This window comes from Adiantum capillus-veneris, chromosome 6 (assembly GCF_014529385.1).
Source record: "Adiantum capillus-veneris isolate H3 chromosome 6, ASM1452938v2, whole genome shotgun sequence".
NCBI classification, from domain to species: domain Eukaryota; kingdom Viridiplantae; phylum Streptophyta; class Polypodiopsida; order Polypodiales; family Pteridaceae; genus Adiantum; species Adiantum capillus-veneris.
In genome coordinates, this window is record NC_140936.1 from 119036061 (window position 1) to 119063577 (window position 27517).

Here is a 27517-nt window from a genome sequence, read left to right on the forward strand (position 1 = left end):
ATGAATCCACAAGAAGGTGGAGTGATATTGATAGACATACCTTTCTGCGGTTTCTTGGTGTGTCTATTGGCATGGCTTGTCAATATATGCCTAATAAGAACTATTATTGGAAAGGAGAGACATGTGGGGTGATGCACTATCCAAATTATGCACAGAAGATGTGTCAGACGGAATACCAGCAAATTAAATGTTTCTTGCATGTAAGAGATAACTCGCAAAGGCCACTTGTAAGAGGTACTAGAGAGCACAAGTTATGGAAGATATTTCCATTGGAAGAAAGATTGAATTGCATTACAATTGTGGGAAGAATGTAATAGTGGATGAGAGAATAATACCTTTCAAATGCAAGTTAAACCCATGTAGAGTGTACAATCCAAAGAAGCCACATAAATTTGGAATACAACTATGGAACTTGTGTGATTCAGAAATTGGATATAACTACTCATTCCGTGTGTATGACAAGTTACCATGCACAGAATTGTCTTATCATGTTGTGGCCATGCTTGTAAATGATTTGAAACAGAAAGGTCATCATGTATACTCTGATAGATGGTTTACATCAGCAAAACTCTTGATGCATTTGACTAATGAGGGACGTGGAGCCACAGGTTCGTATATAAAAATAGGAAGAATATGCCAAATATGCAATTGTTGTCTCTTGAGCGTTGTGAGCGTGGCTCAACTCGATTTTCGTATGATGCAAAGGGAGGTCTTCTTGCATGTAGTTGGATGGATAAAAAGCCGATATTTTTTGCTTCCAATGTATTTGGTATGAAGAGAGGTGAAGTTCTAGGGCAAGTTGGAAGTGGCCACAAAGTTTCACTTGCATGTCCAGAGATTGCGATTCAATACAACATGTGCAAAGCTGGATGTGATGTCTTTGATAGTATGGTGTTGGGATCTGGCTATAGTCTAGAGACTACCATACATGGCTGGAAGTGGTGGCATGCACTATTCTGGGGTATGTTGGATTCATTTTTGGCAAATGCATACATTATTTGGAGAAGTTTTCATGGTAAGAAAAATGTAAGTCGCTTTCAGTTTATGGTGAGACTTCAAGAACAATTGGTTGACAACCATTTTGGTGAGCATGTTGCACCTAGATGCATTATGTATGTGGGTGGTCCAATGGATGGACATACCTTAGTGAAGATGACTTCAAAAGAGTACTACTATGTTTGTGCAATTGAAAGGAAGAGGTGTTTACGTGATGGAAATGAAGTTATTGGATCAAAGCCATCAAGGACAATTTATGGCTGTCCCAAATGCAAGAAATACTTGTGTGTGGATCCATGCTTTTCAAAGTATCATGCAATGTCTAGATATGATCGCATGGGTGTTAGTGCCAAGCAAGTTGTGCGATCTCTTCATCGGCCAGTGGAAGTTTGATATAGAGTTTGGCATCTCTTGCTATTGTTTTATGTGTTACCATATACATGTGGTAGTGATGTGTGTGAACACACTAGGACCGTTGGGGCATTTTTTCTCTCTTTAGGAGGTTTTTTCCCCCGAGAATAGTATATACGCCCATCACTCTAGGGCTATCTATCTTTCCATTGCACACTAAGAAACACACTCTCTATTGTGTGCCTTGAGCTTTCTTCGTCTTCTCTAAGCTGTGTGTGTTTCTCTGCAACCCTAATTCTAACAATTGGTATCAGAGCAGGTTACGTCCTCCCGGGCTTAGTCGCCAACTGATCCAGTGCACGCCTGCTCACTTTCTTCGATTTCAGTGAGCTGGGCTCGTTTCGGCCTCCATTTCCACTATAGGCAGTACTGCACAGGCTATTTCATCATTTTGTGCAGAGTTTTTGTTGGTGTCGTTTTCTGCATAACCGGTGCCTTATAGTCTTCTACGATTTGTGCTATATAGCACATGTTGTTCTCGCTCCGGTTCTCCTATTTTTGAACAGTTTTCACATCAGGTGCAACATTTACCATGGCTGACAACAACTACACAGATGTGTTCAAGATGTTTGCTATTGAGGACAGGTTGGATGGGGACAACTACCCTATGTGTGCTTATATGATGCAACATGTTCTTGTGTCAAAGGGCGTCTGGAACATTGTGCAAGGCATTGATGTAGGTCCTGGTTCTGAGGATGTAGGCGGTGTTGAGGAAGTTGCAGGTCTTGCTGCAAGGATTGCTGCTTTAGAGTTGTTTTGCCTACGATAGAACAAGCTCTTTGGGATGTTAAGGATGCGCAATCTCATGCACTGATTGAGTTGTCTGTGAAGCGCACCATTTTTCCTCACATCCATTCAGCAAAATCTACAAAACAGGCTTGGGATATTCTAGCAGGTCTTTATGCAAGCCGCAATGAGGCTAAAATTGCTTTGCTGCGTAAAGAGCTGGAGTCGAAGATTATGCATGAGGAAGATGATATGGACACTTTCCTTGCTAGTGTCAAGGATATTAATGAGCAGCTTATTTCTACAGTTGAAGTCATTTCAGACATTTCCCTTGTGCAGACTGTCCTTGATGCCTTACCAGATTCCTACCAGACTTTTGCTAGTACTTGGAGTCTTATGACCCAAGGAAATCCAGAAGTTGTCAAGTTTGATGCATTATGCACATTGCTGTTGCAAGAGTCACTTTCCAGAAAAAACAGGACTAGACAGTGTGCAGTTGAACAGGCTTTTATTGCTTCTGAAAGAAAGGGTGGTAACAGAAATGCAGCCACTTCTTATGGTTCTGCTACGAGGGAGTGGCAAAACTTCTCTTCCTAATGCTTCTGCTGGTAGCACTTCGTCTGGCACTTCTGGTGATAAGGGCAAAAAGAAGATGCGTTGCCATTATTGTAAAGCTAATGATCACTTGATCAAGTCGTGTCCTAAGTTGGAGGCCAAAGAGGCTAAGAAGAAAGAGGGTGGTTCCACTGCAAATGCTGGTCGACTACAAATCAGGTACTGCAGATTCACTTGTGTGGTATTTCAACAGTGGTGCTACAAAGCACATTACCTCACATCGTGAATTGTTTACCTCTCTCAAGTCTGTCCCTCATGGAAATTCAGTCACTTGTGCCAGGGTGAAAGCATAGAATGGTGTCTAAATACTTGGTGTCCATGGACACCAAGCATGATGCTATGGATGGCACCATAGCTGGGCTTTTAAGTCAATAATTTTTAAAAGAATATAGGTAAGATAACTGACTTCATGACTCTACTACTCGGATTGAAAGACATGGAGCGGTTAGCACACGTGGACCTCCCCCTCTCTCCCTCTCTCTCTCTCTCTCTCTCTCTCTCTCTCTCTCTCTCTCTCTCTCTCAGATGGCCTCCAATGCCCATCTCCATCTCTCTCTCTCTCTCTCCTACTCTCTTATTCAACATATGGATGATGGAGACTTCCTTTCTCTCGCTTTGGTTCCAGCTCATACCTCCTCACAAGCAGCAATGGAGCTTCTTGAACTCAACAATGCAGCACAAATGGATTTCAGTTCACTATTACAATCAGGAAGTTTTGTATGACTTCATTTATTTCAAACTACTGCAGACTGTTCCAGGATGGTGGACGACGGATTTTATGATGAGGGACATGGAATAGATATAGTTCATACGCAGGTGCACTCCAAGAGAAAGTCTTGTCTAAATGAGGATGAAATTATTACAGTGAGGAAGTATGAAGCACAGGCTAAACGTGAGTACAGAAAGCGATGTCGTGCAAGAAATCAAGTACAGCCAAGCGTCAACATTGGAGCGGAAGATTGTCATAGGGAGGACGTCTATGTACACACAAAGGAAGACAAGAAGCAACATACTATTCAGAATATTGTTCAGCACATTGTGAGACAGTTGCATAGTTATGGGAAAGAAGATAAGAATGCAATTCTTCAAGGTGTTTTCAGTGATGATAGAATCTTGCCATTCTGTGAAGATTTGTATCTTCCTGCAAATGGCCTTATTTCTGCACTCAAGGTCTCCTTACAGGAATTAAAGATTCCAAAATCAGCTGACGAGATGTTTTTAAAATGAAGCACATTCAGCATGCTGGTGAATGGATTACTGCATGATAATGGGAGCCAAGGTAGAGGTGTTACTCTACATAAAGTGGCAAAGCTATTAAATGTTCATCCAAGGAATTTATATTCAGCTTTGGGTAGACTTGACAGTGATCCTATGTCAAGTATGCTGAGGTTCGACTTATGAAAAAGGAAGTCTGGAAATGATGGGTCCTTATCGGGAAATTGAAGCAGACAATTATTACATTTTGGATAGAGCACAGTAGGGTGTCTCCAAACAAGAAAGATATTTGTCGGAAACGATTGGGCAGAAAACATTTTCAAGAGCATCCCATACACTTACTTGATGTATCTCAGGTAAACATGTCTCATTCTTACAATGAATAACTCTCAAGTGAAACATCTCACTCTTATGAATAGCTACCCATTGGGTGTTATGGAGTTGTGTACATCCTACTATATGTGATATGTAGCCAAGTAATGTGTCAAGATAGTCCATTGTCTCTACCTACAATATTATGTGTGCTATATTGCACAAGTGTAGCCCAATGTCCCTGTCTATGCTATAAGTGTGACATGTAAAAGGAATCTATTGTAGTAAGATAGCAACATGTGTGCTATACAGTAAAAGTGTGTGTAAGAATAGCACAATGTTCTTGTCTATGATATGATGTGTGGTATGTGAAAGAGCTATATTACATATTGAGAGCACTATGTGTGCCATATAGTGTTAGTGTGTGTAATAAGAGGCCAATGTCCCTATCTATGCTATTATGTCATAGTATTTCTTGCAGTATGAGTGCTATATAGCATAACTATGTGTAATAATAGCACGATGGTCATGTCTATGCTATTATGTGTGCCATGTAGTAGGACTCTATTAGAGTATGACAACATCATGTCTTCTATATAGCAGACATGTGTGTATAATAGCACAATATACCTATCTGTGGTATTATGTGTGCTATCAAATTTTATAATATTATGAGAGCAGTATGTGTGCTACATAGCAGATGTTGGTGTAATAGTAGCACGATATTCATGTCTATGCTATTATGTGTGCTATGCAGAGTGTGATATGTGTAATAATAGCACAATATCCCTGTCTATGCTCTTTTGTGTGTTATGTAGAAGAACTGTGTTATAATATCAGAGCACTATGTGTGCTATATAGCAGACGTGTGTGATGTGTGTGTAATAACAGCTAAAAATCCCTATCTATGCTATTATGTGTTATAAAAAAAATTGAGCATGTAATGAATACTGAGTTATCTATCTATGCTATTATCTGTGCTATGTAGCATAGCTATATGTATTTATACCAATGCATCTATAGCTATGCTATTATGTGTGATATATAGCAAAATGTAATTCTAATGCATTTTTTTTTTCAAGCAGACAGAGTATTTCTTGAAGTTTAAAGATAGCCACCCACATGTGACAATTGGGCAAAGGTCCTTTGAGAAGCTGAAGCCTTGGTTCGTGTGAAAGTTGAAAGATCGAAATATTTGCTGTTGTGTTTATCATATAAAACTGATGAATCTCAAAGATGCGTTTAATGTTATGCGCTCAATCTGCTTTTGGTTTTCATGGGAGGTCATGTACATGTAAATGCAATGTTTGCAAATCAAATGGGGTGAATGCAGAATGTCTTGCTGTTGAGCACTCATTTTCAGGGATCACGAAGTTGTGGGAATCATGCATATGTACAAAGGCTGAGAGGGATATGTTCCATAAACACACCTGCTTGATGGGCCAATGCAAAAACTGTGTTGTGGAAAAGCTCAGCCTTTGTCCACGAGAACTTGCAGAGATGACAAAGACAGTCCCACTGCAAGTCTTCGAGGAATTCAAAGTTCAAACTAAGCATGGTCTAAGTCAGAGAAAGATGTTGTCACTCAAACATGTGGCTTTACGTGAGCTGACAGGGAGGATAAAGGACGACATCAGAATCTTCATCGAGCACAATTTCACTTACAGATGGTAGGCACATCAATACAGAGAATGTTTGAAGGTGTTTCCTTCAGATACCATTATATCTGTAGTAGACTTTGCTGAAAATTACTCGTTCAAAGAGCAAAATGAAGTACAATCCATGCATTGGCATACAGATCAATGCACCATCCTTGTTCACATAACGTACATGCGTGACAACGAAGATGACAGTAATTTCAAGCATGTGCATTTCTACATCTGCGATGATAGGCAACATGATACGCTATTTGTCTAGCGTTGTTTTCTTCTTTGTGATCAGTGGCTTAAAGACCAGGGGCTGAATTTCAAGAAGCACTGGGTGTGGTCAGATGGTGCAGCCTCCAATTCAAGGCTGCAAGGCCATTTTACTTTGTTGCTAGATATTACCAACTAACAGGTACAGAGATGACATGGAATTTTTTTGGCTCTGGCCATGGCAAGGGGGAGCATGATGGCGCTGGCACTGTGATAAAGAGAGCTCTTACACATGAACAACTCAAGAGTAATGGAGTTTTTCTTAGGCAAGCTGCAGACGTGGTTGCATTTTTTACGAGAACAATGTCCAATGCTGCATGTAGCTCTTATGCACAATCCACTAAAGCAGGTCCTACTATAAATAGGAAATTTTGGCTAGTATAAGAGACAGAAGTGGACAGGTCTAATCTATGGGGTTGTGAGAGAGTACCAGGATCTCGATCACTCCATTGCATTTCAGGCTTTTGTCGTCATGATCCTACTCAATCAAGGACCAGGCGGCTTTCCTGTTTTTGTGATGCTTGCATGAAGGGCCATTGGAGGACTTGTTCCAGAAAATCATATGCAGGCAAGTGGACACATAAGGCATTAAAACCACTCTCCGAGGTAGAAGAAGAGACTGAGGTACCAGAAGATGAAGCTGCAATGTTTGAGCGATCCCAGGATATGCTGAGTGAGTATCTCATTGAAGGTGATAACTTTGCAGTCAATGCAGACGCTGGCAATGTAGAAGGTGTAGAGTTCTTTCTTTTGAGATGTACAAAGAGAAAATGGATGACAGATTGCATCTTAAGAGATAAGTGGAAAAACAAATGTGATAAAAACACTTATGTTGTCACAAGGTGTTATTATCAACAACAAGAGGGGGACCCAAATCACTACACTCTACTTGATGATAAGGGAGTTACTAACTTGTACTCTCACCTTGTTCGGGCAATCAAGTTTGACATGCCTTTGGTAGATGCTACCTCAAAGACATATTATTTATCTCCGGAACTACATGAAACCATTTACAATGCCATGCCCTTTGAAGCAGCATGATACCTATTAAACAGGCTTATATTATGTTCTATATAGCCTTCACCATTCAGTACCTCCTTACACATGTCCATTGTGCTATGTATCACATAGCACACAACCACACAGAGCACATAGCATAGAATCACACACATTTCAGATAATGAGGTTACTATTGTGAACATGTTGCGCCTTGAAAAAAGTTAGCCAAGATATTTGTCGGAAACGATTGGGAAGAAAACATTATCAAGAGCATCCCATTCACTTTCTTGCTGAATCTTAGGTAAACATGTCTCATTCTTACAATCATCTCACTCTTATGAATAGCTACCCATTGGGTGTTATGGAGTTGTGTACATGCTACTATATGTGATATGTAGCCAAGTAATGTGTCAAGATAGTCCATTGTCTCTACCTAGGCTATTATGTGTGCTATATTGCACAAGTGTGTGTAGTAATAGCCCAATGTCCCTTTCTATGCTATAAAAGGACTCTATTGTAGTAAGATAGCAACATGTGTGTTATACAGTAAAAGTGTGTGTATCACATAGCACAATGTTCCTGTCTATGATATGATGTGTGGTATGTGAAAGAGCTATATTACATATTGAGAGCACTATGTGTGCCATATAGCGTAAGTGTGTGTAATAAGAGCCCAATCTCCCTATCTATGCTATTATGTCATAGTATTTCTTGCAGTATGAGTGCTATATAGCATAACTATGTGTAATAATAGCCCGATGGTCCTGTCTATGTTATTATGTGTGCCATGTAGCAGGACTCTATCAGAGTATGACAACATCATATCACCAAAATAAAATTACATCATTCAATCATTAAGTTTAGAGAACTTTGAACATGTCAGTTTTTTGTATAGCAAAGGCAAGTACATTCAGTGCGCAGAATGCTATATACATGATTCCATAACCACAATCAACCTTCCCTTCATACTTCTCGTTGACTTCTATAGTGGCTGATGACACGAGCAGACACTATGTCTGAAGGATTTTCAAATTGGTTCATCTTTGCATAAGCATTAGGGCGGGGTGAGACTGTCCACTTGACTAACCAAGGGAACAATGTGCTAACTAGGTAAATTGGGGACTGACAAATATCTGCTGGTTCAAATGAAGCAGGACAGACCCAAGTCCCGGGAGGGTTGAGCAGACACTTGTAGAGTGTGTCATCCACCACCAGTGTATTATTAGAGTTGAACTTAGGATGGTGCTTCCAAAAGTCTTTCAAACACTTGAAAAATATGGGCTTTGCATTATCTCTACATGGAGGGATCCCGGGAACTTCATTTAGATTGAAGCTCGCCTCTCTACACCCCTCTTGACCGATAATATCGAGGAAAATTTGTTTGTTCAGCCTAGGAAAGCATGCACTCAAAGCAAGTGCTAGATTGTCCTGGGTCATGCAGCTCCATAGTGCAACTTGTGCTCTTTGCAGCAGTGCGTGCAAAAAGATTGATGCATTGGGCCTGACTACATATTCAAATTGCATCTTTCCTGTAGCATTTGGCCCAGTGACTACTTGATACCTTGATCTTGCCCAATCAGGAGTACCGCTTCTCGCTATTCCTTTGTAGAAGGAGACCTTATACCTCCTTATGAGAAGCCCATTCACATCCAATATGATGCATAAATTGTCCCTTCTCTTCTTGTCCTCAAAAGATGCAGGAGGCAGAGCAAAAATCTGTACTGGCATTACCACAAGACACTCTTGCCTCTCATATTCATGTCCGTTTTTAACCTCTTTATCAGCATTCTTTGTACCTGCCTCATTTGTATCTGTAGCAGCCGCTCGACCCATAGAGACCTTTGGACTTTTACCTTTGGTATTCCCAATAGTGGGATCTATACAAGACTGAGTTGTATCATGTGCAACTGCCTCTTTCGTGTCCACATCATCCATGAAATGTTCTCCCATTGCCTCTCCCAATTGAGCTGCTCTGTCAGTGGGCACCTTTGTGCCTTTCCCTGCCTCATTGTTTTTCTCTATACATGCCTCAGTTGTATTATGTGTATTTGCCTCTTTCATGTCCGTAGCAGCCACGAGAACTTCTCACATTGCCTCTCTGGATTGAACTGCTCTGTCACCTGTCTCAGCTATGTCGGCAGAAGCCGCAACATCACCGTTACCCACTGCTCAGCCTATTCCAGGTACTCTCTTAGTGAGGTACTCCTCACCCAAGCCTCCCATATCTTCAACAGCGGCATCTGTACCCTTTGCCTCCTTTGCATCAACAATGTCATCAGCTACATCACTTGGACATACCACCTCGGCTTCGGCTGTGACATCACTTGCACCCACTACCTCATGTGTTCCAGCTTCTCTCTCAATGAGGACCTCCTCACCCCATGCCTTGGTATCCTCAACAGTGGCATCTGTACCCATAGGCACAATTGCATCAAGAAGGGCATCTATGATAGCATCAACAATACTTTCTGTTCCACCATCATTAACATTGCCATCAGCACCAACATTTGTGCTAGCATCAACTTCCATAGCATCCACAATGTCATTTGTGCAGGCATCAACTACCGTAGCATCATCAATGGCATCTGTGCCAGATTCAACAGTGGCATCTGTACCCATAGCCACAACTGCATCAAGAAGGGCATCTATGACAGCATGAACAATACTTTCTGTTCCACCATCGTTAGCATTGCCATCAGCAGCAGCATCTATGCTAGCATCAACTTCCATAGCATCCACAATGTCATTTGTGCAGGCATCAACTACCATAGCATCAACAATGGCATCTGTGCAGGCATCAACTGTGGTAGCATCATCAATGGCATCTGTGCCAAATTCAACAGCGGCATCTATACCCATAGCCACAACTGCATCAAGAAGGGCATCTATGACAGCATGAACAATACTTTCTGTTCCACCATCATTAACATTACCATCAGTAGCAAAATCTGTGCGAGCATCAACTTCCATAGCATCCACAATGTCATTTGTGTAGGCATCAACTAGCGTAGCATCAACAATGGCATCTATGCAGGCATCAACTACCATAGCATCATCAATGGAATTTGTGCCAGATTCAACTGTGGTGGGGGCGGGTAATGTACCCTTTTCAAGTTTAGCACGGTCAACATCTGTATGGACATAATCATGCGCAACCTGCACATCAACTGCATTAGGCACATTTGGACAAATTCAGCAGTACTAGTAGGTGTGCAGGGATCAATTGTATCAAAAGACTCTTTTTTTTTTTCCTGTAACCCCCCTGGAAGCTGTAGCACCCCCTCTTGGATTCTTCACAGGATAAGACTGAGCCAGTGAACCTACAAACCCCTCAACTGTATCAAAAGACACCTTTTTTTTTCCTGTAACCCCCTTGGAAGCTATAGCACCCCTTCTTGGATTCTTCATAGGATAAGACTGAGCCAGTGAACCTAGAGACCCCTCATCTAGAAACCCTGAAGAGCGAGTGCGTCTCATGCAAGTTCCTCTTTCTTCAACTTCTTGATTATCTACGACAAGAGAAAGTAGAAACATATTATTAAACATGTACAGAAAATAAATCAAATAGTTTGCAACTACTCGATGCAAAGAATTAAGAGACATGTCACTAACAAATTCCAACACTTGATTCATCAATGAGTATGAATACAATAGGGGTGCAATGGATTGCACATGCCTTCTAAAGACATCTTCTAATTGCATGAAGTTACAACAAAAACACACTCATTGCTTTGCATTTGGTTTCTTTCTCTTCCTAAATGAATCAAGAGGTATATCCATTGTGGGACTTCCATGTAAGTTCTTGGGAGTCGATTTCTTGCGCTTTGGTGTTGCCTTCTTCCCCGCTGCAGGGGGTGTTGCTTTCACCGCATCTGCAATTGCCTCATCTGATGCTTCATCTTTAGTGTCCACACTTGGTGATGCTTTGGCACTCAACGGAGAACGCAACAGCCTTCTTGGAGTTAGTTGTTGCCTAGGTGATTTGTCTGCAGAAGACTTTGCCATCAAGATGTCTTCAACTACTCCACGTACTACATCCCCCACTGCAGACTTCGCTTCAAGGGCTGGCTGCATCCCTCGGGTAGACTCCGCTTCAAGGCTTGGCTACATCCCTGGGGTAATCAGGCCATTCTTCCTTATGGAATGCATCGTCTTGTTGGAGCAAGCATGCGATGATTGTTCTACAAAGCAAGCTATTTACAAAGTCTCACTTGGAGTATCCCAAAATACACACATAAATACTGATTTTGGTACCTACCAGTGGCCTGTGTAGAGACTCTCTCTATTTTTGTCCTCAATGATTCTTGTATAAAAGTCTCTGCCGTGATGTCTATACCTGCAAATGATTTCATTAAATGCAAGAGTTTAAACTACCATTGGAAAGTGGGCCTACAATAGTAGTAGTAAATATTGACACAGTGACTACATGCACTTGATTCTTTCATCTCACTCTTCACCTTCAGACCAATCATATGCTTAGCTCTAGGGGGAACAGGCATGTTGCAATCTAGTGAAACACAATAGCCATAGTCCCTACGTACATGCGCGAAGCATAGCATATGGTACACATGGGTGCAAGGCAGGGAGAATACATCCAAGCTTCTGGCATCGAACGGGAATCCACATCCTACACAATGGTAGAACCCATTAAGTGCCACCTCGCTAATGCTCTGCTTAAAATCCATAGGAGGAAAAGGCTTCATCAAACTGGCTCCCACGTTATGTGAAGTCCTCTCCATGGTAACACAAAATTTAAAGTGCTCTGATTCCTGTGCTATGTTGGTCTCTACTTCTGCAAGTAGTGCCTGTGAAACAAAGAAGACAACACATCTAATTTAAGTCTCAATAACCCAACAAAAGCAGATTGCTGAAAAGAATATGCAGCGTGAATCTTATCCCTTATTTGCAATACCACATATAAGACAAGCACTTACTCTATATGCTATAAACACAAGCTTGATGTGGTATATGATATGCACTGTGCTATATAGCACATAGCACAATCCAAGTATAATGTGCTATAAGTGCTACATAGAGTATGCACTGTAGATCATAGCAGAGAGACGTTTTAAAGTAGCAGATATAGCTCAAACATTTTCTCTATATGCTATATAGCACAAGCTTACTGGGTATATGATATGCAGTGGGCTATATGAGACATAGCACATAGCATATAGCACAAATATCGTGCTATGTAGCACATATCACAATTAGAGATGTGCTATGTAGCACATAGCAAAAATAGAGATTGTGCTATATAGCACAATTCACTATTCAACACACTCCAGGGCTATATTGTGAACATATAACACACTAAAGTGTGCTATTTAGCACATAGCACATAAAAGGATTGTGCTATGTAGCACATATCAATATATAACACACACTTCAGGGCTATACTGTGAGCATATAGCATACAGGTTATGCTATATAACACATATTACACATATCCATTGTGCTATGTATCACATAGCACATAACCACACAGAGCACATAGCATAGAATCACACACATTCCAAATAGATGAGGGTACTATTGTGAACATGCTGCACCTAGATTGAACTATAAAGCACATAGCACATAACCACACATAGCATATAACCACCCACTCCATGAAGATGATGGCTATGTTGTGACCATATAGCACATAGCACATAGCATATAACCACCCAGTCCATGAAGATGATGGCTATGTTGTGACCATATAGCACATATTTTGTGCTATATAGCACATAGCAGAAATAGAATATGCTCATGCAGTACATAACCATACAATCCAAAACACTCTAACCACATAACCACATGGAAGTGAACCACATGCTCCAAAACAAAGTGAAGCACATGTAGGAGGGTATGCACCTTTGCTTTAGCCACATTGGCTTCTAATTTAGCAATGTTCTCTCTAGTAGTACTCGAGAACTGTCCAATCAAATCAATCAGGCGTTGTCGAGCTACAGGGTCTTGCATGCAATCAATCTCCGTTTGCAACTTTATGGCCAAAGTGTTGGAGCTTTGAGCACCCTCACCCCTATGCAATTCTCTAACTTGATCCTCTACCTGCTTCTTTGCACCCTCAAGTCTTGACTTATAGCCTTGCAATCTGCCCTCTACAATATTCTTCATTTCTGCAAGTGCCCTGCTATCCTCCTCTTTCAATTGTACCAGGCATCCTCCTGTAGGCATGCTTGACAATGGTACAGACGTACCTTCTATTTTCAATGATAATCTGATAGAGGTAGTAGTGGTTTTGGAACCTCTCCCTCTACCACTCATCTGCTCTTCCCACCTCTTGATCTTGTTTTGCAAGTTGTGTCTTTCTTCTGAGGCTCTCATTGCCCTCTCTGCAAAGATAGCCCAAGAAATTTGATGTTTGCCAGATTCACTGCAGTTTTCCAATGCAAAGGCCTTTGCAAATTGAGTCCCTACTTCATACATGAAGGGACCCTCCTGGTAGACATCCCAGTGTCTCCACACAAGCTTTTGTAAGAACTCCGATCGAGCATGGTATGCCTTCACTTTCTTCTAGCTACCCGGAACAGGCTTTGGGCATATAAAGACAGCTTCCCAGTCCTCCTCAGAGATGTCATTGTTTCCTGTCAAGCTACACGTGTAAGGTTCCCAATCCTGCTGACACCAAAAGTGGGATGGTACCATTGACAGGTCTCTAGGCCTACTAAAGTCAGAGCCTTAAACAATAAAAAATTCCAGGGAATTCACCCTTACCATTGGCAATGGTTTAGGTTTATAGCCCTAGAAGAGACCTAGTCCTGTCTCGCAGTGGAAACTGGACCTAAAAAAATAATTTTCGGCCCTATGTCTTCGTCCTTTAAATTAAGGTTTCCTTAGCCAACGCTTTTTTCCCCCTAGCATATGTGAGGGCACAGCCGTTGGTGGATTCCTCGTCCAAGTGAAGAAGTTTCTAAACGTTTTAGTGTGAGGGAATGGATAGTTACCTGACTAATCAGGTCCACCCGTCCATGATTGACAACCTTAGTCAATCCCCACTTACCACCCCACACTCACACATGATTCTATTGTTGTTTAATTACTACCACATTCTTTTCACAATTAAAAACAATGATTCCTTTTAACTTTCCAAACTACATTTCCTTAAGACAACCTTTGAAAACAGTATTGAAGACATTCTTTCAGAAAACAAACATCTTTAGACTTAAGACAAGGTACTGTCATTTTAAAGTATCACTGACCAGTACTAACTTGTCTCAAGACCACCTATACAGGGGTGAAAAACGGCACCCATTCCTTATTTATATAAACCGGGGTGGAAAAAGTCTTCACCCAAAGTCCGAGCGCCCATACGCCAAAACCAGTTGCCCATACAACCAGGCGGTTCCTCTAGGATAAACTTAAAAGTACTATCCATAAACATAAACAAGCACGGGGTAAAGACTCCACACGTGCCGAGGTAACCGACTCCTCCATGATGGTATCTCCATCATTACTCATTACCTGGAGTAAAATATTTCCAAGGAATCAGAGGTGTCTCGAGACAAGCTGTCTTAAGGATGGTCAAACATTTCTTTCCTAGGTCAATCAGTCATAACCCAATCATTTCTTTCCTAGTTACAATCATTGCTCGTGGGTTTCGTAGAAGTTACCTTCCATTTACAGCCAGTTTTATCCTTCCTAACCTTACGTATGCAATGCTTAACTTAAAATGAGCTTTAAAAGCTATTAGTGAACATAATAAAAATCCACCTGGGACTGCTCGTCCATGTGCTGTGGGGCAGGTGTCCATAGACTCTCCTCTGTTGGCCTCTGGCTAGGTCCTGCTTCATGGTCATTAGTTGCTCTGTTGCGCTTGTTACTAACATCCTCTTCTTCAGTCAGAGGATTCCCTTGGTTCTCTTGGGAGCCATTTGAGTAGCCTTATAAAAAGACTTAATCCATTAGAAGATTAATTGAATAGCCTTTATTTTACTTGTTTACCAAAAAATAAGGATTTTTGGAATAAATAGGGATCTTTAATAGTCGATTTGATAAGTTATTCCTCCTAAAACTTAATTATGTTGTAAGTAATTTTTCTCCCACCCTTCAATAAGTATTTTGGACCTCGGTTATTTATTTGGCAATTAGATAAATTTATTTCCTAATTTTTCTTGTCCATTATATACAAAAATCGGTTACTTTTGACCAAAATACATACCTAAACTATTTGTTTAGGATTAGGATAATTATCATAGATTCCTCAAGGTGTATTCCTTCTCTGGTATTGATATCAAAGGTTTTTTACTTAATTTACTATATTTCCCTTTTTTATTTTTCCCAAACATTAATGTAATTTTACTGGGATATATAGTTAAACTAATTTTCTAATGATAGCATAATTACCATGGGTTCCCTAAGGTCTAATAAACCTGTGATAAATATCTCAATTCAATTTAAATCTATTTGTTAGTTTCCCCTATTTAGTTTGTCTAAAAAACAAAGTTTTTCTGTTAAAATAATTAACTAGATTAATTAATTCAGCTTCTCCTAATTATCATAATTTTCTTAACACCTAATTAACCCCTAATAAATATATCACAGAATTTGAATTCAATTTACTAATTTCCCCTATTTAAATTACTAAAAAAATAGAGTATTTCTTCTAAAGTAATTAGCTGGATTAATTATCTGAGCTTATCCTAATTATCATGGGTTACGTAGAACCTAATTAACCCCTAATAAATATATCACAACATTTAATATCAATTTACTAATTTCTCCTATTTAAATTGCTCAAAAAATAGAGTATTTATTCTAAAGTAATTAGCTAGATTATTTATCTACAATTTTCCTAATTATCACGAGTTTTTGAACACCTAACTAACCACTGAAAAATATATCATAGTATTTGAAATCCATTTACTAATTTCCCCTATTTAAATTGCTCAAAAAACATAGTATTTCTACGAAAGTAATTAGCTAAATTAATTATCTGAGCTTCTCCTAATTAGAACCAGTTTTTTAACACCTAATTAACAACTGATAAATATATCACAACATTTGAAATTCATTTACTAATTTTCCCTATTTAAATTACTCAAAAAATAGAGTATTTCTACTAAAATAATTAGATCGATTAATTATCTGATCTTCTCCTAGTTATCATGGGTTTTTTAACACCTAATTGACCACTGGTAAATATATCACACCATTTGAAATCCGTTTACTAAGTTTCCCTATTTAAATTACTCAAAAAATAGAGTAATTCTACCGAATTAATTATCTAGATTAATTATCTGAGGTTTTCCTAATTATCACGGGTTTTTTAACACCTAATTAACGATTGAAAAATATATCACAGCATTTGAGATCCATTTACTAATTTCTCCTATTTAAATTGCTCAAAAAACAGAGTATTTTTGCTAAAGTAATTATCTAGATTAATTATCTGCGATTCTCCTAATTATCAAGGGTTTTTTAACACATAATTAACCACTGATAAATATATCACAACATTTGAAATCCATTTACTAATTTCCCCTATTTAAATTACTCAAAAAGCATAGTATTTCTGCTAAAGTGATTAGCTAGATTAATTATCTGAGCTTCTCCTAATTATCATGGATTCTTGAACATCTAATTAACTATTGATAAATATATCACAACATTTGAAATCCATTTACTAATTTCCCCAATTTAAATTACTCAAAAAACAGAGTAATTCTACCTAATTAATTAGGATAATTACTCAAAAAACTATAAGATAATTTTCTTAGATTAATGACTTTCCAATGCAACTCTCATAATTACTTCAACTTAATCTAAGATTAATTAATATATTTACCATTAATGCATGGTTAATTTGGCTAATTTCAGTCCTAATATGATAGGATAATTAATTAGCTTAATATTACTAAGCTTAATTATAATAATCATCAGAGATTAAGTAATTAAAAGAGGTTTTATGAGTATACATAGACCTAATCTTTGATTTATTAACAAATAGCTTAATGTAACCTTGCTAATTAAGAAGGATTAGGCTAATCACCGTTAGGGTTAATCAATTAGAGATTAATCTCTAATGATTTCTGCGTAGTGTTCTCTGTAGATGAGAGAGAAAGTATCAAGGCTTCGAGTCTGTGAAATTATGAAGAGAAGGGGTCCTTTTATAGCTTTTTTTGGGCACCGGACAGTTTCTTGCAATTTTTCCACATTCCAAGCAGCCCCCCATCTTGCATTTTGCGCCATTTGCTGCTATCATTGTCCTTGGTAGGTTTCCCCAGCTTCCACACTCCCCCCATACCTTCCAGAATTTACTTGGTTGATTTTTGCAGATCCTTAATGATGAAAATTGGAATTTTCTAGCCAATTCAAGAACCTTAGTGTAAAGAGTCTTTGTTAATGATTAATACTAGAACCATCCAATTTTTGTTACTAATTGAATTTCTATTGTAATTTTCCAGGGCCCGTAACTTTTCCAGTTTTAATCGGATTCAGATTCTGAAAATTTCTAAACATAGTAAAGCTCTGCTTATGATTCCAAAAATACCAAAATTAATAGTGTTTGGAATCCTTCAATAGTGTTTTCTATTAAGTTTTGCAAGCTTTGTACAATCTTTAAGGTTTCAGAAACTGGAAACCTTACAACACAGATCAACTCCCTCCAATGGCAATCCACGCTCCATATGAAATTCCTTGGCAAGATGACAAAACTTCGTATGCAGAGGTGGTTCAATGTTCCTAACTAGACTGCTGCTTGCTTGAATCGGATGCTTTGAGGAAGGTGCCATGATGCAGTCTCAAGTGATATAACTGCACATCATCCAATGAACTCATGAGACGTGGTGTGCCCTCGCTTATCATCCCTGCTAAAAAGAAACAAGAACTTCATGGGCCTGCTCTTGTAAGCAGGGCATTCAAGGTGATGTGCTATGGGATTTGTCCCAAGATTGCATGCAGCTTGTGGACTAGCAAATTACCTTGGGAGTCTATGTCCTCTCATGCAGCCAGCAGCAGCATTAGGTTTTGCTCGCCTCTTGTTGCAAATGAGCAAGGTGTGGCACTCATGCAGCTCCAAATGCAGCTTAATGTAGCTAAATGATCCCAGGTGGGGCGCGCGTGCTCAAGCAGTAGAGAGTGTACATGTTCAATGGGAGAGACATACCTCGAATAGAAGAGGGCGGTTACTGTAATCGTCCTTGAAGCAGCCAAGCTTGCACAATAGAAGCTCTAAGAATAGTAGACCTTGAGCACGCGCGCGCGAGAGAGAGAGAGAGAGAGAGAGAGAGAGAGAGAGAGAGAGAGAGAGAGAGAGAGAGAGAGAGAGAGAGAGAGAGAGAGAGAGGCGAGGGGTCGGGGGGGGGGGGGGGGGGCACGGTGTTTGAAACTGCCAACTACTCATGAAACAAAGTGGGTGTGTGAAGGCTGAATTTTTCAGTATAACATTTTTTAGAATATAAATTTGGACGTTTTAAATATGGCTCCAGTGACCACACCCCCAATGTCATGCTATGCTATTTAATTATATCACATATATAGCTTTCCACCTATTCATGCTTTCACCCACCAACAATGCCTCTTATCCTGTTCAGGGAGTTGGAAAGATTGTGCTTACTGCTGCTAATGTCAGTTCTTTCACACTTGTTGATGCACTTTATGTACCTGGGATCAAGAAGAATCTCTTGTCTGTATCAGCACTTGCTAGACTTGGACTTGTAGTCAAATTTGTGGATGACAAATGTACAATTCATGATCTCAGTTTTGGTGATGAAATTGTTGCATCAGGCCTCTTGTACCGTTGGCTATATAAGCTCACTTTGTATGACAAGTGTGGTCAAAATTTTGCAAATGTTATTGCAGATTCAAGGGCTATTTCAGATGCAAAACTTTGGCATGCACGTTTTGGTCATCTGAATTTTGCTAGTTTGCTGCGTTTGCAGAAATCTGATATGGTTGCTTCTTTGCCGCCTCTTGAAGCACCTGTCAAACATGTTTGTGAAGGCTGTATTTTGGGTAAAATGCAGCGTTCTAAGTTTCCAAAGGATGGTTCAAAGTTAGGGCCACATGCAGGTTGCAGCTTGTGCATAGTGATGTTTGTGGGGCCATGCAAACTCCGTCCTTGGGAAATTACCTGTACTTCGTGACTTTCATTGATGATTATTCTAGGAATGCATGGGTATTTCCGCTTAAAGCGAAGTCCGAAGTTTTTATGTGCTTCAAACAATTTCTGGCTATGGCTGAAAATGTCTCGAAATGTACTATGGGCAGCCTCCGTTTGGATCAAGGGGGGGAGTATATGTCTCATGAATTTAAGGCATTTCTGGCTAGTCATGGGATAAAACACCAATGTACAGTGCCTTATACACCTCAGCAAAATGGTGTTGCTGAGAGGAAAAACATGTCACTAACGGAAATGGCACGATGTATGGTCAAAAGTCAAGCTTTGCCGCATTCTTTTTGGCTTGAGGCCATCATGTGTGCCACTTATGTACTTAACAGGTGTCCTACAAAAGCTTTGCAGTCTATTACCCCATATGAAGCATGGCATGATAGAAAGCCTCCTATTGAGCACATGCGTGTTTTTGGCTATTTGGTATATGCTTTGGTGCCACAAACACAGCGCAGAAAATTGGATGATAAAGCTATCAAATGTATTTTTGTTGGTTATAGTGCTGAAAGCAAAGGTTACAGGTCGTATCATCCGCAAACAAAACGTATTCTGGTTTCACGGGATGTAGTGTTTGTGGAAGATTCTGTTCAGGCCTTGCTGTCATGTACCAGAGACAGTAATGTAAGCTCACAGGACATTTATGACACTTTGTTGCCTCTTTTCAATGGTGGAAATACGAATGTAAGTTCCAATGAGGCAAATCTACAGCCCATGGGGGTTTCTAAAAATGTTATAGACCAGCCTATTACTGATGCAGATGTACATGATGTACCTGATGAGGAAAGGGCTGAAAATGAGCAGACTAGAAGTATGCCAAAATGGCTGGTGCACACTTTGCATGACAGTACATTGGATGCACCTTTGTCTAGTCGTACTCGTTCAGGCTCTCTCCATGCATCTTGTGCATCAAATTGTTATGCTTTGGCTGTGTCTAGTTTACATGATGTTGAGGAGCCTCTGTCTTTTGATGAAGCACAGAATTCAAAAAATTGGATGGCTGCCATGCAATCAGAATATGATGCACTTATAGAAAATGACGCATGGACTTTATGTGATTTGCCTCCTGGTAAAAAGGCCATTGGTACGAAGTGGGTTTACAAGTTGAAACGCAAGCCGGATGGTGAGATCGATCGCCATAAGGCTCGACTTGTTGCAAAGGGTTATGCACAGTAAAAAGGCATAGATTATGAAGAGACTTTTGCTCCCACTTGTCGTATGACTACTGTGCGTTTTCTATGTGCATTGGCAGCTCATTTTGGTTGGGATGTACATCAATCAGACATTGTTACTGCTTTCTTGAATGGTGACATATTTGAGGAAGTTTATGTAACGCAGCCTTGAGGTTTTGTCATAAAAGGACAAAGTGTGCAAATGTAAGAAGGCTTTGTATGGGTTGAAGCAATCTCCTCCTGCTTGGTATGAGAAAGCTGACACTCATTTGGTTAAACGAGGCTTTCGTAACCGTCCAACAGAAAGCATATTGTATGTAAAGCGTGAGGGTGATGCACTTCTCATTGTGGTTCTTTATGTCGATCATTTGCTGATCACTGGACCAAATGAGAGACATATTGCTGAATTTAAGGCTGATTTGAATGCTACTTTCAAGATGAAAGATTTGGGGCTGTTGCATCATTACTTGGGTATACAATTTAAGCAGTGTGATGGTGGTATTGCCTTGTGTTAGAAAAGTTACATAGAGACACTGCTATGTAAGTTTGGATTTGAGGATTGCAAACCTATTTCCACTCCCATGGAAACAGGTTTGAAGTTGAGTCTACATGATGCTGGCGATCCTGCTGATGTCACTCTTTACCAAACTACTGTTGGGTGCCTCATCTATGTATGCAACACGAGGCCGGATATTCAGTTTGCAGTCTCACAGGTCATCAAATTTATGCATAGCCCAGGGTCTAAGCATTGGCAGGCTGTCAAGAGGATTTTCTGCTACCTTTGTGACACTTTACATCTTGGCTTGTTTTATCCCAAGGGGGGATCATTGCCGCCAAACTTACATGCTTTTTCGGACTCAGATTGGGCTGGTTGTTTTGACACGCGAGTGTCCACAAGTGGTTTTTGTTTCATGCTTGGCAGTTCATGTGGTTGAGTGTGTATGGCTCAGATGCCTTATGGCTAATTTGGGTGTTGGACAGGACACTGCCAACACTATCTACACTGACAGTCAGAACACATTGGCAGTTGCGAGGAACCCAATTTTTCATACTCGCACAAAGCACATTGAGGTGTATTACCACTATGTCACGGAGAGGCTCTCAGCAGGAGAGATCAGCTTGGCTTATGTGCCAACACAGGATAACCTTGCAGATGTTTTCACAAAGGCATTTTCTCGTGAGAAGCTTGAAGCTTTCCGCAAATCTTTGGGCTTACTCCCCTTTGTGGACTGATCATGTCCTCAAGGCATGGCACTTCCCTTTACTCATGTGCCAGCTCTCGTTCACCGCATCACTCCAGGGGGGATTTGTTACCATATACATGTGGTAGTGATGTGTGTGAACACACTAGGACCACCGGGGCATTTTTTCCCTCTTTAGGAGGTTTTTTCCCCCGAGCATTGTATATACGCCCATCACTCTAGGGATATCTATCTTTCCATTGCACACTAAGAAACACACTCTCTATTGTGTGCCTTGAGCTTCCTTCGTCTTCTCCAAGCTGTGTGCGTTTCTGTTCAACCCTAATTCCAACATTATGTTCCCTAATGCAATTTGGTTTATGGTGTTCTCATTTACGGTGACATCAAGATTTTTCTCCCTTGGTTGTGATCCTCTTTCTTGGACTTGTATTTGACATTTATATATGCATTATATGAATTGATGTCGACTTGTTCTCTTACGTGCAGCTTTGAGTTGCTATTTTGATAAATCCAACCAAAAGAAAGGAATTGTTTCATTGCAAAAATGATTTTTCATGTGGTAATCATTGGTCATGTTACATTCCCTAACTTGTATAGAGGTCTCGTGAATTTAGTGCTTGTATAGTTGACTTTTTTCGAGCAGAAAATGCCGTATGCGTAGGAGTTAGTGTGCTGTTTTATACCATATCCACTTTGGGAGGATTTATGAAAAGGTCATCTTCATTTTTTTGGGTGTCTAAATTTTTTATTCAAGTCCTTATCTTGTATATAACACTCCCTCCAAAGCTAGTGGTCAAATGGTATACAAAAAAGACGCTAGAGTTTTAATAAAAACGCTTAAAAAGGACATTATAGTGTCCTTTTTGGTACCAAACTAGTGTTAATGAAAGCATCACATTTGGTGATTACATCTCCCAAGGCACAACATTCTGCTCCGTCGGCTCCATTTCCTAGAACCTGGCCGAAGCTCAAACATTATCGGATGAACTTGACTGATCAAGGCGACCAGAGCGGTACAGAACTAGCCCCCGGTGATACTTAAACTGGCCATATCTTGTCAACCGAAACCCCAACTGACGAACTGGAAAGACCGACATGCTCTTGGAAGTGAGCACTTCAGGCCCATGCATTTATATCATCATTGACCCTTTATCAGCAGCTACCCAATCCGGTACGGATCTGCTACTAACTCAACTTCAAACTGACATAACTTCCTATTTGTAGCTCCAATTGACGAGCCATAAAGATAGGCCTGTAGAGCACTTCAAGTACTTCAACTCTAATGAGTAAAATCCCAGCTATGACCACTTCAAGTATACTCACTGTTAGAATTACCAAGACATCTTTTGGCCCACTAGAGCCGCATCGGCATAATTTTAACCTAAAATTGGCTTGTTAGCAAGCCCTTATTACTGTTGAATAATCATGTAGGATTCAAATAAACCTGATTGGCATCCCTTTGCTCATTTTCTTGTCATAGAAGCGGAGCTGCACGACACCGTTGCCTTCGATTGAATGTGGCTCATAGCCATGTATGTTGATAAATGAAGAGATGGTGGTAACCTTCCATGAAAAAGCATGCAAATCTTTTTCCAATTTTGTACGCGAGCTAGATATTTAAATTTGGAAGCTTCTATGAAATATTTTCTAAAATTGAAGCCTTGCTTCACATAAATATATCTGAAAGATGAAACATCTTAGATCCTATGTACTAGCCAACATGTACTGCTGTTGACATACAGATGTCAATGCAAAATAAAACTGACCTTGTCTAGCTTTCACAGAGACTCAACCTTGTCGATTCATATATCTTAGTGATAATAAAAAATGTACCGTAGATTACCCAGTATTGAAAGGGGATAGCTCATGTTTATATTGATTCATCTTGTTCAGAAGAACTTGCCTAGGAGCCTTGCCGTAGCAAGAGTCAAACCCAAAATTCTAAGGTAGGTAGAGAAATATCTATGCCTGCTTCTTGAACAACCAAGAGCTAGCCACGCGGAACATCTTGCACTCTTCATTTAGGCTAGTAGTAGATCTTGCCTTTGCATCATCAAAGCTATGTATGTTTGTTGTGTTTGGAAAGCTTTGCAAATTAGAGAGTACAAACGTTAAACGTAATTCCATAGTTACCTATCTTAGCGACCCATAATTTGTGAGTTCTAGCTTCCCTGATTTCCAAAATGATCCTCAACATGCCTTGCCTTGGAGAAGAAGAATTAGAGAAAGCCTTTGATGTCATAGGAATAGTCCCAACTGGCCTTTGTTGACCTCAAATTGAGGCACTTTGTCTAAGTATAATTTTTTCTTTTTTTTTGTCACAAATATTTCTCTGTCCAAATTGGTTGCACAACCTCATAATTTAATGAATGTGAGGTCAAAATTACCCTTCGTTCAAAGGAATGATTTGGGTTACCATTGCAAAAAAAAAAGCAACGTACCCATTAACTTGGCATCATCGCAACCGATCACAATGTGCCCATTAGCTTGGCATAACCCAAAACTCATCACACTCTAGGAAGAGAATGGGGTCTAGGAGGGCCTCTTTATTTGGTATTTTAAGGGAGTCAAACCTCTAGTATTAAGAAAGCAATCAAAGGACAACTTTTGAATTCAAACAGGGAAAACATATAGTTTTTTTGAATTCAAATTTTCTCCAAATTCAAAATCTAGCGGGCAAAACCCTATCATGCAACATATCAATGGAAAGATTCAAACCTCTAGTATTAAGAAAGCAATCAAAGGACAACTTTTGAATTCAAACAAACAAAACGGCTAGTTTATTTGAATTCAAATTTTCCCCCCGAAATAAAATTTAAAATCTAACGGACAAAACCATATCATGTAACATATCTACGGAAAGAGCTCGGCGTGAAGATTACGAATCTATTTTCTCCGCTCAAATCAGAGATCATACGTAGGAGCTATGGAAGGCCGAAAATCATAAACTTGTCCATCCCCTTTGTTGGGAAGAAAAGTGCATCCTTTGACCACTCTTACACCTCTCTTACATGCCTACTATTCTTGCACACATGGCATGTATCTATTTGTCATAATGTTAATCACGTCCATTATCTCTTGGCAAATAAAGAGTCCCTCCTAGAACCCATCCTCTTCTTGATGACATCATCTCAAGACCCACATGTAAGCATTTCCCTACCTAAGAGCCAAAGGGACATCACAAGATGCGGAAGCTACCTACTGGTAGTGGATTGGAAGCAATAATAGAGGATTCAGGAGGGAGATCATTAGTTTGGTAGTGAAGACTTTTCCCTCGACGTGCAACAACAACATGGGGTGTGTGGTGTCTAACGACGACATCTTGCATGCGATGCAATGAGGGATACCTACTACATTTCATCTGCATGTTCCACCACATGAACTGCACTTGACGCTAGCAGTTGTAGCCGACCACATCATCACAACAACAACATGCACAAGAAACATGGGGCACCCAAATGCATGTAGATTAACGACCACCCAGTTGCGCCTTTTTATTTTAATTTTATTATCACTTTGTTTTTTTCCTATTTTCTTCACCCCTCCCACTCGACATGTAGTTACATTGAAAGCTTAGCCTTTCTCTCTCTCGCTCTTTCTTCTTATAGCCACCATCTAGCCATCTTCGACTCCTTCATGGCTGTGGCAGCATGCCAACGACCAATGTGGGATACACCACTTGTTGATCTATCACCCCCTCTCTAGTTGACGACCATATCATTTGTCGACGATGTCTATTGCATGGAAACCAAGTGCTGCTACTGGCCGCCCTTGTATGCCCCAGGCTTTACCGGGTTGATGGTTGTTTGCACTCCTCGTTGCTAGGATGCATGGGCCGAATTACTTCTCCTCCTCTCTCTCTCTCTCTCTCTCTCTCTCTCTCTCTCTCACACACACACACACACACACATCGTTTGTGCTCGCATTCACACAAGGTACACAAGCAAGTTGGCCTCTCATGTATAGATGCAGAAACGCAGTCAGTCTTGTTAAAGCTGATGCTTTGGTCGAAGTCTAGCTTTATGTGCGTAATCTTGTGAAGTATTTTTGGGTTACGACTTAATAAACTTTGAGTGCACATCAGCTCATGTGTGTTTCATGCTGGTCAAGCTGCAGGTCGATTTTTTAGTAAAGCACTAAGTTGGGTATGATAGCACTTATAAACCCCTAAAAATCTGTGGGTTATATAATTGAGTCTCAACATTGAGTGGGGTCCACACGATCATTGTTGTCATAGCAGGGACCTTTGTACTCTTTGCAATTACCCTCTCAACTTTTTTGATATTTGAAAATCTCTCTTGGTACAACAATCTAGAGGAGAAAAAATGGATTATAGGAGTAGTTTTAATTGTGGCCATTGTATGCAATTGAATTGTATGTATCTTTATGCAGCTCCCATGCGATTCATCTTGTATTTGAGATCATATGTGATTGCTATGGGGCTTTTGCATTGTATTCATTTGGACTCTATCTCATCGCCTGCTTGGGTGGAGAGGAAAATTCTATGGAATCAATGGGGAGGCAAGCAGTTTCAGGTCCTTGCACTCAATTCCTTGTTCAGACTACAGGCTGAGCTGGTGTTAAACATAACTTCCTCTAAGTTATACTTTGCAATCTTAGGATCTTGAAATGGAATTCTGTTAAGCATTCAAATTTGGCATTGTTCAACTTATGATTTTGAAGACCCTTGGTGCTTTGGTTTCATTGGTTTTACAATGTTGGGGCCTTTATGGAGAAGGAGAATTAAGTGGAATATTAGGGGGTATCTTTATGTTGATGTGGTTATTAATTTCAATCAATCTTGGGCTCTAGACTGCTTTATGCCATTTTACAATGTCACAAAAGTAGAGCTTGCACCCATTTTCCCATTGGCAAAGTTTCTTTGTTTCAAGTCCATAGTTTTCCTCACATAGTGGCATGGTCTCTTGATTATAATATTTTGTGCCATGCAATCAGATAAATTTGAAAACAAAGAATCACTAGAGGCCAGAATACAAGATTTTGTGATCTGCATAGAGATGGTTACGGTTATTGAAGGGTACTTACTTCTATGCCAGAATTTGATACCAACACCTTTATGAGACCTAATTATAGCCTATCCTAATAGGTGGTCATCACATATCTTTGTATTTCAACACGAGTTCAATTACTCTTTATGGATTAGCTTCATGCTTTTAACTCTTTACCAAGTGTAACTTGTAAGTATGTATCTACAAGGTCGTATTTAGGAATTTTTTTTTGACAATTCTCAAAATTAAGTACTTAGATTGGTTTTTCATTTGGTATTATTAATTGAGCTTAGCACTGCATGACACAAAAATGATATCCATTGATTACTCTAAATTTGCAAACCATTCTGTAAATTTATATAGCATCTCCATTATCTGCTTTTTTGTACTCAAATTTTCGTACTTTCTTTCTCTTTTAATGGAAAACAATCCCTGCTTCTCATCAATTTTGTCATTAGGCACTTCCAAAGTGTTCATATATTCAATTTATAGTTAAAGTCTTGATTGAGTTTAAAAAGAAATCATCTTTAGTATTTTGTCTTTGAGAATACATTTATAGGTAAAGCTAAACATATGGGTTAGAGGGACTTGGAATTATCACAAAAAAATTTAAGTCTTTTGTGCTCAAATATACTCACGCACAAACAAAACAAAAAAAGATTCATGTAAGATATACTCTTAAAAATGGATTCTCTAGAAATCCAAGCCTTTGCCTCCACAAGAATTGCAAAATTACAACCAGGTTAGCTGCATAAACTACATTTGAATGCAATAGACGATTAAAGCATAGCAAATGGTATTGGTGTCTGCATGCTAGCTCCCCATGACA

The 27517-nt window shown here is 39.7% G+C and overlaps 1 pseudogene; it reads left to right on the plus strand.

The window, feature by feature from the left end:
- Positions 1–633: 633 nt before the first annotated feature.
- LOC147456156 (uncharacterized) lies at positions 634–26760 on the plus strand (annotated as a pseudogene).
- The last annotated feature ends 757 nt before the right edge of the window (positions 26761–27517 follow it).